The following is a 15768-nucleotide window of genomic DNA, read 5'->3' on the forward strand; positions in this document are numbered from 1 at the left end:
CAATATTCTGTTTGTAGAGATCCAGATCTTCTTACATCTCAGGCTGGTTTCGTGGGTGCTCAGAGTGGTCTGGTAGATATCCAGCTCAATTCCGGGGACCATTTGAAATAGGGTCCCCTACTCCTCCGCCATCTTTCCCCTCTCTCCAAGGCTATGGTTTTTATTGCTCTGTAGGGAAAGCTTTGTATCTAACCTAGCAATTTGATTCCAAAATTCTTTCTCCAATATGTATATGTAATGGTCAGTTTCATGTGTCAACTTAACTAGGCTAAGGGGTTACCCGCCCAGAGCTAGTTAAACACTATTTCTAGTTGTGTCTGAGAGGGTGTTACCAGAGGAAATTAGCATTTGAATTGGTAAACTTTGTAAAGAAGACTGCCCTCACCAATAAGGGTGGGCACCATGCAATCTGTTGAGTCTCAAAAAAACAAAAAGGCAGAGGGTGGGCAAATTGGCTCTCCCTTTGAGCTGAGACATCCATCTTCTTGTGGCCTCCCACATCAGCACTCCTCAGTTCTTGGACCTTCAGACTAGGAGGGGAGCTAGACCACTGGCTCCTCTGGTTCTTAGGCCTTCAAGGTCTGAACTGGAATTACATCACTGGTTTTCCTGGACCTCCAGCATGGAACAGCAAATTGTGGAACTTCGGCCTCCAAAACTGCATGAGCCAATCCCTCAAAATAAATCTCTTTCTATATATCTATATATACCCTACTGGTTCCGTTTTTCTGGAGAACCCTAATACACTATATAAACTTTGAACCAATTTTATCTCCTGCTGGCTCCCTCATTAATGAACTGAATAAATGTGACATATGTTCATTCTGTATTTGTATGAGAATCAGTCTTTAATATTTTGGAAAATTATACTTTGACACTTTGCTACCTAGTATCCATGTGACCTTGTACAAGTCACTTTACTTTTCTATTTTCATTTCCTCATCTGTAAAATGGGATTAAATTCCTATTATATTACTTGCCTTATTATATTATTTTTTATTTTATTTTATTTAAGATTTTATTTATTTATCTGACAGAAAGAGAGAGAGAGCATGAGCAGGGGGGAGGAGCAGAGGGATAGAGAGAAGCAGATTCCCCTCTGAGCAGAGGTCTCGATGAAGGGCTTGATCCCAGGACCCCATGACCCCAGGTGAAGGCAAACGCTTAACTGACTGAGCCACCCAGGCGCCCCTATATTACATTATTACTAAATATTATATTACTTGCTTTACTGCATTAATATAAACAGTGATAAACAGGATGTCACATCTTTTTGTCTACAGTTATACATAAGTTGGTATACTGATAGTGTTAGCTGGAATGCAACAGAAAGTTACTCAAATCAGAGGTCTGAAAGCTATCAGCAGAAGGGAGAAGGGGAAGGGACAAAAGCAGGGAAGGAATGTGTTTTGTTTTACAGAACCAGCAGTTTGACCAAGAAGATACCCAGCCAGATTGTTTCAACTAATAGCCCCTTGCTAGGTGTTTTACCTGATAGCTTCTTATGTGAGTTAGTTTGAGCCCTCTTGGACTGGTTGAGGACTTGAGCAGAAGCCCCAAGTTGTTCTGCAGTTATCCTTAACTCATTATAATATGAAGATCTTCTTTTATGGGAGCGGTTTCCTCCATTTTTTGAATATACGATGTACGTGCTAGCATGCTGACATGCTATGCATAAACAGTTGAACCGAAGTGCCTAGGTAACAGAATATGTGTAAGTTCCTTAATGTATATAAAAGCTCCCTGCCTCCACCCCCAAATACACTGAATAAAGGCTTCCTATAGCAACCCCACAGGGAATCAGTGCTTTGAGCTATCTCCCTGTCTCTCACTGTAAGAGGTAATAAAAAGTTCTTTGCTTTCAACACTTCTTTGTGTTGTGTTCCATTTTTTTAAGATTTATTTATTTATTTTAGAGAGAGAGAAAGAGAGCATGAGTAGGGGGAGGTGGAGGAGCAGAGGGAGAGGGAGATAGATAATCCTCCAGCAGACTCTCTGCTGAGCACACAGCCTAATACAGGGCTCAATTCCAAGACCCTGAGATCATGCATGACCTGGGCTGAAACCAAGAGTCAGACGCTGAACTGACCAAACCACCCAGGCACTGTGTTCAATTTAATGCACCCCAAGCAGCGAACCCCTTGAGTTCAGTTACAATAGAAATTATGATAGATCTTTTACTGCTATTATATCCCATTCCCTTTAGTGTACTGAGAGGAATCAAGAAGAGATACCAAATTCATATCAACTAGACAAAAGTATATAAATTTATCAAAAATTAATTACACACTGAAATGCTTCATCAGTAGAATCTTCTTTTAAATGATAAATTCAAATAGAAAATGGATTCATTTACCCAAGAAGACTTCATTCTTACCCATCAGACCTGACTGACCCAAGGAATACTGAATTTCAACATGAATCCACTTTTTTTTCTTTGTAACTATACTGTACAAACTATATTTAGGAGGTTTCCAATTACAATCTAAATTACTATTACAGTAATAGTCATATACTCATCTAACTTTCTTGTATGTAGAAAATAGTAAGAATGAATTAAAAAAGAAAGTGTCAATGACTTATAAGTTATAAGATGGGATTAATAAGTGTTTTCAAATAACCTAACACAGCTTATAAAACCAAAGCAGTTTAAATGCTTCAGCAATTCAATTTGGTTATCAATGCCCTAATTTTGGTTAGATTCTGTGGGTTTCATCTGTACAGTTACATTCTTTTTACTGAGATGCAGCTTCTAGTCAAAAAGTCTTTCAAATTTAATCAACAATGCAATGAACTTTAAAAATTCTGGATTTGCATAAAACTTCTAAAAGAAAATAGGCAGTTAACATCAGTCTTAGCAATATTTTTAGAATCTGACTTCTCAGGCAAGGGCAACAAAAGCAGAAAACAAAACAAAACAAAAAACAATTGGGACTCCATCAAACAAAAAGCTTTCGCACAGTAAAGAAAACCACCAACAAAACAAAAAGGCAACCTACTGAACAGAACAAGGTATCTGCAAATGATATATCCAATAAAAGATTAATATTCAAAATATGTAAAGAAATCATACAACTCAACACCAAAAAAACAATCTGATTAAAAAATGGGCAGAGGATCTGAATAGACATTTTTCCAAAGAAGACACACAAAATGAAAAGATGCTCAACATCACTAATCATCAGGGAAATGCAAATCAAAACCAAAGTGAGATATCACCTTACATATGTCGGAATGGCTAGTATCAAAAAGATAAGAAATAACAAGTTAGCAAGGATATAGAGAAAAGGGAACCTTTGTGCACTGTTGGTGGGAATGTAAATTGGTGTAGTCACTTTGGAAACCAGTTCAGAGGTTCCTCAAAAAATTAAAAATAGGGGTGCCTGGGTGGCTCAGTCAGTAAGCGTCTGCCTTTGGCTCAGATCATGATCCTAGGGTCCTGGGATCGAGCCCCACATTGGGCTTCCTGCTCAGCAGGAAGCCTGCTTCTCCCACTCCCCCTGCTTGTGTTCCCTCTCTCGCTGTGTCTCTCTCTCTCAAATACATAAATAAAATCTTTAAAAAAAAATTAAAAATAGGTATACCAAATGTTCCAGTAATTTCACTGCCAGGTATTTGCCCAAAGAAAATTAAAACAGTAATTCAAAAGGATGTACTCCCATGTTTACTGCAGCATTATATACAATAGCCAAGATAGGGAAGGAACCTAAATGTCCACCAACAGGTGAATGGATAAAGAAGATATGGTATACAATTGAATACTATTCAGCCATAAAAAAAAAAGAATGAAATCTTGCCATTTGCAACAACACGGATGGTCCTGGAGGGTATTATGCTAAGTGAAATGTCAGAGAAAGACATATCCCATATGATTTCCCTTATATGTAAAATCTGAGAAACAAAACAAATGAACAAACACACAAACAAAACTGAAACAAGACTCATAAATACAAAAACAAAATGGTGGTTGCCAAAGGGCGGGGGGGTTCAGGAACAGCCAAAATGGACAATGGGGATTGAGAGGTACAAACTTGCAGTTATAAAATAAATTAAGTCACGAGGATGAAAAGTACAGCATAGGGAATATAGTTAATAACACTATAACAACTTTGTATGGCGACAGATGGTAACTACACTTATCATAGTGAACATTTCGTAATGTATATACAGTTGACCCTTGAACACCATGGGGGTTATAGGCACCAATCCATCACACAGTCAAAAATCCACAAATAATTTTTGACTCCCCCCAAACTTAACTACTAATAGTCGACTATTGATGGGAAGCCTTACTGATTTTATAAATAATTAATATGTATTTTATGTTATACATATAAAGTAAGCTAGAAAAAAGAAAATTTTATTAAGAAAATCATAAGGAAAAGAAAATGCATTTACAGTACTGTGACTGAAAAAAATTCATGCACAAGTGGACGCATTCAATTCAAACCCATATTGTTCAAGGGTCAACTGTAAATGTCAAATCACTATGTTGTACACCTGAAACTAATAAGTCAACTGTACTTCAATTTTAAAAATTCTGGGTTTGATTTCTTTTAATTTATTATATATTTTCTGAAAATGTAACCTCACCCTTTAAGTTTCTCTCTACTTACCAATATACAATCAACTAGGTTTTTTTTACTAGCAACTAGTTTATACACACACACACACACACATATACCCAAACTATAATTTATTGTAGAAGATATAATTTATAAGGTATTCTTCTGTATTGTTTTTGAGAATTCTTTCTACTTTTCAGTGTATTAATAGGAATAGGATGGGGTAGAGGAAAACAAAGAAAAACCAAAGAATCCATGACAAAGCCCTCATTAAATCTCTAAAGAGGCTTTCAAGACTTTCAGTCATCTACTGCTAGATTTCTGGTAATCTTATATTCCACTTCCTCCCAAATAACCCAGGCAAGCAAATTAGAAAAGCTAAATAAAACTACCTATAGCCTTTGGTTTGGCTATAGTAAGTCACTGAAATTTGAAAAGTAATAGGATGATTTTTTTTTTTTGAGAGACCTATTTCTTTATTATAGATATCCACCAAATGTTCATAACTGCCAGGTATATGATTGATATTAATAAAGTATAAATAAAAATTTGTATTAATAAAGTGAAATAAAGTATAAATGAAATCAAATAAATATAATAAAATGCCATTAAAATGCTAGCAACAGGGGAAAAAGAGAAAAGCCTCTCTCTGTGCTGTGTCATTGTGAGAAGCCGCACTGCCCATAAACCAGGAACACAACTTGACCTGAACTGAATTCACAGCTCAGTGAAGTGCTTTATAACTGAATTTCACTATCCAACTGAATAATTCATTATTTTTAATGAATTTCATCTGTTCTGTAAGTGGCTATAGCCAGTCAGCTGAAATCAACCATTATAAACTGGGAAGCTGCAGAGAAAGTTTTCAAGTAAGTCAATTTAAAACTTGCTTAGGCTGCCTATTTTTCCTTTTATATTTATTACTGTTACTTCACATGACCTGCGATGAAATTTTATAGGACTCATTATCAAGTATACATTGATGGTTGCCTACCCACCAACCATTTCACCCTACACCCTTTTTACAGTACCATAAATTTAATTTAGAACAGACCAATTACTTACCCACAGAGGCAGCATGCTTCAAGAAAGCTGCCCTCATGCCCAGCTTCCATGGTAAACCCAAGTGACCTACAAGTAATCCCATTCCCTTTGCCACAATGATGATTCAGAAACTCAGGTTAAACTCACGACATTCCCCCAAATTTGGTTTAAGAATAAAAATATACAGGGGGCCTGGGTGGCTCAGTTGGTTGGGCGTCTGCCTTCAGCTCGGGTCATGATTCTAGGGTCCTGGGATCGAGCCCCACATCAGGCTCCCTGCTCCAAGGGGAGCCTGCTTCTCCTTCTCCCTCTGCTGCTCCCCCTCCTTGTGTGTGCACTCTCTCTCTCTGTCAAATAAATAAATAAAATCTTTTAAAAAAAAAAGAATAAAATATACAACTTTCTTTTTTTTTTTTTTTTTTTTAAGTAATCTCCACACCCAGTGTGGGGCCTGAACTCATGACCCTGAGATCAAGAGTCACACGTTCTTCTGACTGAGCCAACCAGGTGTCCCTAAAATATACAACTTACTTCAGGCCAACGAGACACAAAGAGGAGGGTTCCTGAAAATAATACTGTCGTGCACTGGTAAGAGATACCCTCTATTTGAGAATATGAAACCTGGGCCTTCTACACCCATTTGCCACTATAATGGAAGTCAGCTTGAGGAGAAAGCCAACTTAAATAATACAAAGCCAACACACAGAAGAAGGCAAAGATGAGAATGGAGCAATAGTCAATGGACAAAAGCAGTCTACTAGTCAGCCCTGCCTCAGGCTTCAAGTTACATTTTAATAATAAATTTCCTTATTTTTTAAGCCTGTTTGAAAGAAGTTTTCTGTGCCTGCATTCTAATACACAAATATAACTGAAAATAAAATTGTGTCATTAGGGCGCCTGGGTGGCTCAGCTGGTTAAGCGATTGCCTTCGGCTCAGGTCATGATCCTGGAGTCCCGGGATCGAGTCCCGCATCGGGCTCCCTGCTCGGCGGGGAGCCTGCTTCTCCCTCTGACCCTTCCCCCTCTCATGTGCTCTCTGTCTCTCTCATTCTCTCTCTCTCAAATAAATAAATAAAATCTAAAAAAAAAAAAAATTGTGTCATTAATCCTTTTCTTTAATCCCTTATCTTAAATAAAATAAATTACAAAGCTAGAATAGCCACACAAAGTATACAGTAATAAAAATTTCATAACTTCATATATAGTTTCAAAGCCTTTTAAAATCAGAGTAAGAATCAAAATTAACAGTATACAGCAATTTAACAGGAACGTGTAACAACAATGGGAGTAAGATTTAACTTTAGGATGCAAAGTGCTGCACTGGGTTGAAACGCAGCACTGCCACAATAGAAAGAAAAAATGCATGAATTTTATTTGTTTCTTTTTCTTTTCTTTTTTTTGGAGGGGCGGGGAAGGAGAGAGAGAGAGAGAATCCCAAGTAGGCTCCAAACCCAGCATGGAGCCCAACATGGGGCTGGGTCCCACAACCCCGAGATCATGACCCAAGCCAAAATCAAGAGTCAGACACTTAACTGAGTCACCCAGGGGCCCCAGAAAAATGCATAAATTTTACAACAGATCAGTAAGTGTCGGAGGAAGAGTGAAAAATAAAAATGGAGACTGGATAAAAAAGAAATTGGGAAATTAATACACAATTCCGAAAGCAACCATAAGTTTATCCAACAAAAATCTTTCATAAGAACCTATCTCTTAAGACAGGGTGAGTTTACATAAAATGAATAAAAGGAAAAATCAGCAATTTTGTGATTATACACCTCCTAGAAGGCAAAAGTTATCTTCCAGTCCAATTGTCTTTCTACTGGACTTCAGTGCCTTCATTTTTAAAAAAATATTTATTTACTTATTTGAGAGGGGGAGAGAGAGAGAGAGAGAGAGAGAGACATGGGGGAAGGGCAGAGGGAGAGCATCTTCAAACAGACTCTCCACTGAGCACAGAGCTCAATGCGGGGCTCACTCTCACCACCCATGAGACCTGAGCGGAAACCAAGAGTTGACACTTAACCGACTGAGCCACCCACACACCACTTCAGTGACTTCACTTTATGAATGAACAGTAAAAGCAGATCAAGTTCCAGTATCAGTTAATGGGGGCCCCTACAGCAAAAAGAATGAAATTGAAGTCATGTATGTGAAGGGAGAATTTTAACATTCTATTGCTTGTTCCTCAACAAGCACATCTCTCTCTCCCACCCTTCCCCCCACCTCCAGTCCACCTCTTTCTTGCAATCTGAGAGTAAAAGAGCCTCTGTAAATAATGAAATCAATAGTCATTTATATTTTTCCGATTTGGGATTCTGAGGACAAACAAATTCTCATGGTTTTAGTAAAATCAAGAATGAAAGGAGCAAAAATAGGCTTAAGACCTTAATACTAAGAAAGAAGGTAACAAACCCATTTAGTCCTCCCTACCAACCCTCAATGTATAACAGCAAAGCTTTTTCAATGGGAATGACCCCATCACCAGTACCAGGAATGAAACCCAACTGTTTTAAGGTCAGTGGGGAAATCCCATTCCTCCTGCCACACAATTCATTCCGGGGCAGGAATTATAACCTAGGTCTCAGTTCTCTTGTCTCTCTCCCTTGTCCATAACTATTAGATCCAAAGTGGTCCTCAGGATTCTCTTTCCATTGTATGGGAGGGGATGCTTTTGCTGCTGCTAGAGATATGAAGGAAGAAATACATTAGCATGGTGGATACACACAGCCATCTTACAACTATACAAGAAATCACCCCAAAGGTAAAACACTTTCATGCCTTCTTCATGGAAGAGGGTCAAGGCATTTCTCATTTTTAAGAAAGAACAAGATAATGAATGAATGAGGCCAAAAAAACTGTCTATAATTCTGATATACCATTATCAGCAAAAATTTAAAAGATTAATCAGGGCCAAAAAACAGAGCCCTGACTGAACTTGCTTGCAGGCCATTCTATCTCAGGGTGTATCAATTAAATAGGCTAATAACCTTTTTTGGCTGAAGCCAACTTGACATGGGTTTCTCAATATTTACAATCAAAACATCCCTGTTGATGGGATGGAATAAGCAAAACCTAATATTACTTTTGAACTGATTTTTTAAAGACTATATAGAATTCCATTTTCTTTATCTATCATGATTTATTTAACTATTCCCTATTGATGACAGGTTGCTTACAAATTTTATCACCAATAATGGTCAACGAACACCCCGTATGTGTATCTTTAGGCATTCATATTATTATTTCTATAGGATAGATTCCTAGATATGAAATTACTAAGTCACAGAATACTCCTATTTTTCTGCCTGCCTTCTCACCAATAAATTATTCACAACCCTAAGAGAGAAGACAAGCCAAAGAAGACTACACAGAAAACAGAAAAATTTCTACAGAAGCTGCACTATAATAAGCCTTTGGTGAAAGATTTCAAACTGACAACTAAGAAAAGATGCCATATGTCACCTGCCACTCTTATCAGAACACTTGGGTCAAAGAAAAGAAGTCCATGAAGGGCTTATGGGTTGACTATGAGTTGCAATATAACCATACGTAACTCAATATCTAACTTTTCAGTGTTGGGTATAGATCAAGTTGGTGATATTTGATTTGCTTGTTAATAGGCCATTATCATCACCATCACCATCAGTATTATGGCTATTTATATCTACATCCCACCTTTTCCCCCTCTACTTGTCCAAGGGCTTACATTCTCTGATGCAAAATTTCCAAAGAAAATAGTGCCTCTCAGTTTTCTGACTAGCTCTCCAATTATCTTGCCTATACCTTGCTCTACTCATTTGTTCATACGGGGATGCCATGTCATTACCAATGACTGAATCCTTCCAAAATCTCAATTCTAAGCACCTCATTCTCCAATCAGCATCTCCTATTTTTCAAGGTCATTCCCTCTAGAAATTCAATTCAAGCAATCCTTTGACACACCTAGGACCTATAATCCATTGGTCCTGCTACCTTTTCACTCTCCTCACCCCCAGGTAGTCCTTACTTCCTCCTTGACCAGTTTAAACTGCAAAATTATAACCACTTCCTTTCATACTCCCTTAACTTCATTGCCCATCTCTGGCTTAGTTTTTCTCTCCTGTCAAAACTCTAACCCTGAATAAAACAAATTCAATTTACCAATGCAGCTAAATAAATGCAGCATGTGAAAAACACAACTATTTGACTGGTCTCCCCTTAAATTTATGACCACCAACCTCAAGTCGACCCTCCATCTTCCTAGCAATTCTACAACTTTCCACTTACCTATTTACTAACCTCCCCTTCATATCTTTTCCTCTCTACTTAAACCTATTACATCTCCTTCCCCATCCTCACTCTCAGCTGACCACCTTGGTTCAGATTTCACTGAAAATGAAAGCAATTAAAAAAGAACTTCTGTAAATCCCTACCCTGTAGTTTATTCACATAATTCTATCTATGCCCATATACTCTGCCATGATGGTTCATTTTATTGTGTCAACTTGAATGGGCCACACTGTGCCCAGGTTTTTAGTTAAACATTATTCCGGGCATGTCTGTCAGCGTGTTTCTCGATGAGATTAGCATTTGAATTAGTAGACTGAGTATGGCAGATTGCTCTCCCAATGTGGGTGAGCTTTGTCCAATCTGTTGAAGGCCTAAAAGAACAAAAAGACTGAGTAAGAAAAAATTCACTCTCTGCTTGACTGTATTCAATCTAGATCATTAGTCTTCTCCTGTCTTCAGACTCAGACTTGGAATGAAACATATACCATTAACTCTCCTGGTTCTCAGGCCTTCAGACTTGGACTGGAACTAGGCCCTCATCTCTCCTATGTCTTCAGTTTGTCGACTGCAGATTACATATACGTGTGTGTGTCATACGGATAATATATATAATAATATATCATGTATATAATATACAATATATATAATCATATACATAATATATCATGTATATAATATACAATATATATAATCATATACATAATATATATCTCTCACAATAAGGAATTGGGAACTGGCCCATGCTACTAAGGAGGCTGAGAAATATATATACACATTGATATCAATATCAATATAGCTATTAGTATAGTACACATATACATACACATACACAAGCATATATATATACACACATATACACACACACACACATCCCATGTGCTATCTGTGCTCCTAAATCCAGCCCCTCCATGTGTGCACTAGATTCCACACTCAAGGGCATTTTTCACCTCTCTCCTGCATCACCAATTTTTCCCTCTCTACTAGTTTCCCAGGAAAGTCCCAAAGTCCCATCAGTATATACACATACTGCAATTTCTTCCATTTTAAAAACACACTCTTGGCTAACTACTCCATTCTTTTTTTTTCCCTCTTTATAGAAAAACTACTCAAAAGAGTCATCTATACTAGCATCTCCATTTCCATTCCTTCCATTGTCTCTTAAACTCACTGTAACCACTCCACCCCACCAAAAGGGCTCATACCAAGGTACCAATGACTTTCACGTCGCCAAATCCTACAGTCAATTCTCAGTCCTCATCTGGCTCAATACACCAGCAACATAGGACACAATTAGTCACACCCACCTTCGTGAAACACTTTATCAAGCTTCTGTGACAATTCTTGATTCTCCACCTACATCAGTAAGAATTCCTTCTCAGTACCTTTTTTTTTTTTAAAGATTCTATCCATTTACTTGACAGAGACAAAGCACAAGCAGGGGGAACGACAGGCAGAGGGAGAGGGAGAAACAGTCTCCCCGCCAAGCAGGGAGCCCAAGGCAGGGCTTGATCCCAGGACCCAGGGATCGTGACCCGAGCCGAAGGCAGACGCCCAACCAACTGAGCCACCCAGGTGCCCCCCTTCTCAGTACCTTTTGCTGGTACCTCCTTACTTCCCCAATCTCTAAATATCACAGCATTCTAGATTCAGGTCACAGACAGTTTCATTCTCTTCTCTTTATATTCACTTCCATGAAAATCACAGCCTGATGGCTTTAAAATAATCTATAGCACACTGATGACTTCCAAACTTATGACCACTCCACTGAACTTCAAACTTGAATATCCAATTACTTAGTACATATTTGATTTCTAATGGGCATATCATAGTCAATATGTACAAAAATTTCCCCAAACTGCTCCTTCTATAAATTAGAGTTCTCAGTAAGTGCACCTTCATTCTGATTACTCAGGCCAAAAACCTTTGTCATCCTTGACTCTTCTCTTTCATTCACACTTTACATCCAATCTATCAGCAAAAATTTTACCTTCAAAATAAAGCTGAAATCCTACCTTTTATCACCACCTTTGCAGCTAAAATCTTGGTTCAAGCCACATTACTTCTTATCTCCTTGCCTCTACAGTCTATTCCCAAAATAGTAGCCAAAATGATTGTTAAAAGATAATTCAATTTAAAGGATTATATACCATAACCAAGTGAGATTTATCCCAGGAACGCAAGAGTGGTCCAAAATAAGAAAATCAATCAATGTAATGTATCACTTTAATAGAATGAAAGAAAAATACCACATAATCATCTCAATTGAACAAAAAAGGCATCTGAAAAATCCAACAATCTTTCATGATAAAAAAGACTTAGAAAACTAGAGTGGAAGGAACTTCCTCAAACTGATAAGGGCATTTATAAAAAACTCCACAGCTAATACATTCATTGGTGAAAGACTGAAGTTTTCACCCTAAGATCAAGAGCAAGACAAGAATAGTGAGCATATCATAATGCATATGATTGTTGAATCACTATACTATACGACTGAAACTACTTTAATATTATATATCAACTATCCTTCGATTTAAAAAAAGAATTATTTGGGGGGAGCCTGGGTGGCTCAGTCGGTTAAGCATCTGCCTTCAGCTCAGGTCATGATCCCAGAGTCCTGGGATCAAGCCCTGCATTGGGCTCCCTGCTCAGCGGGGAGTCTGCTTCTCCTTCTCCCTCTGTGTGCTCTCTCTTTCTCTCTCTCTCAAATAAATAAATATTTTTAAAAATAAAAATTATTTTTAAAAAGCAAGACAGGGATACTCACTTACCACTGCTATTCAACACTGTATTGGAAATTCTGGCCAGAAAAATTAGACATGAAAAATAAATAAATAAAAAGCATTCAAATTGGAAATGAACAAGTAAAACTCTCTCTATTCACAGATGACATGATCCTACATATAAAAATCCCAAAGAATCCACAAGAAACTTACTAGATCTAATAAGAAAATTTAGCAAAGTTGCAGGGTACAAGACCAACACACAAAAAGTCAGCTGTGTTTTATACACCAGCAATGAACAATCTGAAAGGAAATTATGAAAGTAATTTCATTTATAATAGCATCTAAAAGAATAAAATACCGAAGAGTAAACTTATCCAAAGAGGTGAAAAACTTACACACTGCCAAAAAATTGCTGAAAAAAAATTTTTAAGATACCAATTAATGGAGGGGTGCCTGGGTGGCTCAGTCAGTTAAGCATCTGCCTTCAGCCCAGGTCATGATCACGGAGTCCGGGGATCAAGTCCTGCATCGGAGCTCGGTGCTCAGAGGGGAGTCTGCTTCTCCTTCCGACCCTCCCCCTTCTCATGCTCTGTCTCACTCTCTCTCTCTCAAATAAATAAAATCTTTAAAAAAAAAAAAAAAGCACAAATATTTAAAAAATAAAGATAAAAATAAAAAAACTTTAAGAGCCCAAATATTGTGATTCCAGAATGAGCAAATTCATAAAGAGAGATTATATTAGAGGTTACCAGGAGCTAGGCAGAGGGGGCAATAAGGAATTACTGCTTAATTAACCAGTTAGTTAGAATTTGTTTGGGGTGAAAAAATTTTTAAAATAGTGGTGATGGGGGCACCTACCCGGGTGGCTCAGTAGGTTAAGCATCTGCCTTTGGCTCAGGTCATGATACCAACTGGGATCAACCCAAATTGGGTTCCCTGCTCAGCGGGGAGCCTGCTTCTCCCTCTCCCTCTGCCCCTACCCCTGCCTGTGCTCTCTTGCTCTCTCTGTCAAATAAATAAATAAAATCTTTAAAAAAAAAAAAAAATAGTGGTGATGGCTGTGCAACATAGGGAGTGTAATTAATGTTACTGAACTGTATACTTAAAAATTGTTACATTGGCACATTTTGTTATATATATTTTACCACTATTTTGTTTAAAAAGATCATTCAGATGATGGTGTTTCCCTGACAAAACTCTCCAATAGCTTCCCATCTCCCTCAATGAAAACCCAAATTTTCAAAATAACCTACCAGGTTCTACAGTATCTGCCCCCTGCTCTTTCCTGTCCGATTTTATCTCCTACAATTCTTCCATTACTATTTCATTCTGCTCTAACTTACTGGCCTCCTCAGCGGTTCTTTGAACACACCAACAGGCTTCCGCAGGGCCTTTGCACTTTCTTTCCCCCAGATGGCCACAGAACTAGCTCTCCCATTTCCTTCAACTCTTTACTCAAAAATTACCTTTTCAGTGAGGCCTTCCCTGACAAGCTATTGTAAAACTGCAGCTGCCTACTCCCACCCACAGTCATCATCTCTCTTTATTATTCTCCAAAGGATTGTCACCTTCTGACATACTGGGCATTTGACTTACTGTCTATCTCTCTCCAAAATGAAAGGTCCAAAAGCAGAAAGACTTGTGCCCGTTTTGTTCATTGTTGGTATCCCCAGAGCCTAGGGGAGTGCTCAATAAATATTTGTTGAATTAATAAAAGGAGACCACTATTCAATGACATCAAAACCTAAACTGCCCTATCCATCCCAATATCCCTAAAATTAACATACCAAATTATACAAAACCTTAAGTACCATGACTTAAAGACTGCTAAATAAGCATCCTAAGGATTTCATACCATAGGGACTGGTATTTTCCCATACTCAAATCTATCCAGAAAACAACTCAGATTCAGCCATGAAAAAAGAAAATTATGGATTTAAAGGATGTAAACTCAAGAAATAAAAATAAATAAAATAAATTCAAGAAATCCAACTTAATCTGCTAAATTACACATAACAGGTTATTTCCCCGGACTTTGTTGTGTAAATACGGAGTGGCTCGCGTTCTGCAGCAGTAAAGGCTGGACCCGAAGGGCCCAGTCCTAAGGACCCACGACAGGCAACCGGTGGCACAAGCTGAGGGAGGGAAGCTCTGGGCAGGCCAGCGGCAGGTCCCTTTCCTGTATGCTCGGGAGGCGGAAAGGGGCAGAGGACACCCGTTTCTAACGCACCTCCCACACACTGCCCAGAGGCCTGTTTCGCCGGACTGAGCACCTCCAATGTCGGAGAAGGCTCGAATGATACCCCAGGGTCTGGAGCTAGCTAAAACAGGGGTGGAGTGGACACGTTACCCTGAGAAGAGTCAGTTCAACCGGCCTCCTCCTTCAGCCGGATGACTCGAGAAGCGCCACGACAGCAGGGCCTGGAACCCAGGTATCCAGGCTAGAAAGCAATTCGACAGACTTCACTCCCGCGCTGCGGAGCGCACGCCGCAACGTCACGGCGTCCCCAGGACCCATCAGCTGCGGAAGGCGGGCGCCCCGCCCCCGTCCCCGTCCTCCGCTCGAGTTGCGATGCAGCCCGGCCACCAAGCCCAGCTGGCTACGCGGCGCGCATGCGCAAAGACTCTCGCTGCCGCTGAGTACTCCGGGAGGTGTAGTCTCTGTGCCCGCGCCAGTGGGCCGCCAGAGTCCTGCATCCCGGCGGAACCTGAAGAAGTCTGAACACTCTCGCTACCCCCGTCCTCATTCCCGTCTTCACACCTGTCCAGTCACCTCGCACTCACGCTCCGTCCCCGCGCTCTGGGCTTCGGTCTCGGCGCGCCCCCAGGAAGAGCGCGAGACCTTCTCTTCCCTTCAGCGGGCTGTGCTGGAGGAGGCGGGGTCCACGGCCCGCCCCCTGCCGCCACCCCCCTCTCCCCTCCCGGCGGGTCTCGGGCCGGTGCCCGAAGAGAGGCGGCGGCCCCCGCAGCGGCCGCAGGAGGGGCGGCGGCGGCGGGCGCCGCAGGCGATGCCCCTGCCCGGCTGCTCCGGCGGGGGACGGTGCGAGCGGCCGCGGCGGAGCTGGCGGGGGGCAGCGGCTGCGGCGGCTGCAGCAGAGGGGCCGAGAGCTGGCGGCGGCGGCGGTCGTGAAGGGCATCGGTAGCGGCGGTGATGGCAGTGTCGATGT

At 40.0% G+C, this 15768-nt stretch overlaps 2 protein-coding genes across 11 annotated transcripts in view; one reads left to right on the forward strand and one right to left on the reverse strand.

Moving 5' to 3' along the window:
• WRN (WRN RecQ like helicase) overlaps positions 1 to 15139 on the reverse strand; it is a 154894-nt gene extending 139755 nt beyond the window's left edge. For 3 of the 7 annotated variants that reach the window (XM_064585576.1, XM_064585578.1, XM_064585574.1), the window contains exon 1: positions 14952 to 15139. The gene's annotated coding sequence lies outside the window, so the exon portion shown is untranslated. Of the gene's footprint in view, positions 1 to 1491; positions 1697 to 14951 lie in introns of all 7 variants that reach the window. The other 4 variants (XM_064585577.1, XM_064585575.1, XM_054508597.2 and 1 more) reach the window with 2 other exon arrangements.
• A 131-nt stretch (positions 15140 to 15270) lies between these two features.
• Positions 15271 to 15768, forward strand: part of PURG (purine rich element binding protein G) — a 37314-nt gene continuing 36816 nt past the window's right edge. For 2 of the 4 annotated variants that reach the window (XM_054508596.2, XM_045879797.3), the window contains exon 1: positions 15271 to 15766. The gene's annotated coding sequence lies outside the window, so the exon portion shown is untranslated. The remainder of the gene's footprint in view (positions 15767 to 15768) is intronic. The other 2 variants (XM_045879799.3, XM_045879798.3) reach the window with 2 other exon arrangements.

This window comes from Mirounga angustirostris, unplaced genomic scaffold, assembly GCF_029215605.1.
Source record: "Mirounga angustirostris isolate CCGP_5_RB_7025 unplaced genomic scaffold, mMirAng1.0.hap1 SCAF_2, whole genome shotgun sequence".
Taxonomy (NCBI): Eukaryota; Metazoa; Chordata; class Mammalia; order Carnivora; family Phocidae; genus Mirounga; species Mirounga angustirostris.